Genomic DNA, 1709 nt, shown 5'->3' with positions numbered 1-1709 from the left:
TTTTTTTTCACGCGTGCAATAAACTTTCAGTTGTGTGTGAGCGCTGGTTTGTGCATTTCCTTCCTTGTACTGCTCCTTTCTTTTTTCACTTAAAGTATTATTCCAACCTGCAGTGTAGTTATAGCACCAACGAAGGTTAGTAGGCACATATCGTTCGTCACATATAGAGTGCGAGCGACGCAATGAATCTATCTCATTTCCCAAAAACGGCGACTACACTTTCTATAGTGTACTCTAAATATCAGAACCTCACACTGTATACTCGTCGACAGTGTCGATGGACGTTGATTCCAAATGCATCCGCGAATCATAGACCGCTCCTGCACTTCATAGGCAACCGAGTTCTATTTTTTTTTTCATTTATGCCGTAAGGCGCACTGGCACCAAAAAATTAAATAAAAGGTGACGCTTCTGAGCCGCTCAACTGGTCCAACAGTTGGACAGGTGGAAATCGTCGAGAGGCCGTCGCAGCTAAACACTGAAGTCCGTGATTGAATTGCGCAGTAACATGTTGCACCTTGCCAAATTCACTGTGTCTAAGAAGTAGCTGGCACGGCGCAAGCGGAAAGCTACAGGGCGAGGCCCGCGCGCTCGCCCGCGCGCTCGTCGCCTCGGCTGCTGCGGCGTACATACATTTCCCATGACCTCTTGCGCGCCCGTTGGTGGCGCTCGTGGGCTTGAAAAAAGGTCTGTTGAAATTCTCTAGTGCTACATCTTCGTCGGTTGCACTCCTTTGCGTACTTTTACTCACCGGGGGAATCCCCTGGGCGACCTTTTTAAACGAATCGGCTGTTATCTTTCGGATGTAAGCTAGCGCTTCATACCCTTCAAATTGATTTCCTCCTTCATCTACCATATGTTGTTGCATTGTGACAGACTTCCTACCCAGCGCTTTTAGGTGGCTCCAAAATATCCTAGGCGCGGCCCTCTTCTTTTCGTGAATCTCTGTCATCCAGCGTTCACTTTCACCTTTTATTTTTGCCTCGACTAATTTCTGCACAATGGATTTTTGCTCTAAATATATTTCCCATATTTGGTTGACTTTGTCCTGTGGCCGCTTCTCCTTTTTTGCCTGTCTGTGCTCCCGTGATGCCTCACGTCGCTTCTCGATCGCCTCCCGGATTTCTTTGTTCCACCAACTTTTTGGCTTTCTCTTTCCTTTCCAACAAATAGTTTTCTTCTCTTTTTCCATTTCTTTCGTGATTACATGTAGCAGCTCACTATATCTCCAGTCTTTGCCTGGTAGTTCGTCTACTTTTTCATCGACTCTTGCGGCTATATTTGTTATTTGTTTGTCATTTAGATACAAGCTGCCAAACTTTGATTCTATGTTCTTATTTTCAGTTTTATATCCCATTTGTAATATTATGCGTTTATGATCACTACCCAAGCTGTTAATGCCTTCTTCGTCTATTCTCATGTCTCTAAGTTTGTCATATATTCCTTCTGTCATGAGACAGTAATCAATGCTCGATTGCCTGTTTCCGACTTCCCACGTGATCTGCCCCTCACACTTAGGCCCCACGTTAACTATCTCAAGACTATGTTGCTCGCAGAGATCTAGCAATAACTTGCCATTGGTGTCTGAATATCCGTCAAGGTCATGAATGTGAGCGTTCATGTCCCCTAGAAGGATTATTTCGGCATCATGACCAAATTCTTTAATATCGGTGCTTATGCATTTCACTATCTCCAGATTCTTTTCTCTG

Source organism: Rhipicephalus sanguineus, chromosome 9 (assembly GCF_013339695.2).
Source record: "Rhipicephalus sanguineus isolate Rsan-2018 chromosome 9, BIME_Rsan_1.4, whole genome shotgun sequence".
Lineage (NCBI taxonomy): Eukaryota > Metazoa > Arthropoda > Arachnida > Ixodida > Ixodidae > Rhipicephalus > Rhipicephalus sanguineus.
Note: the sequence above shows the minus strand (reverse complement) of the source record.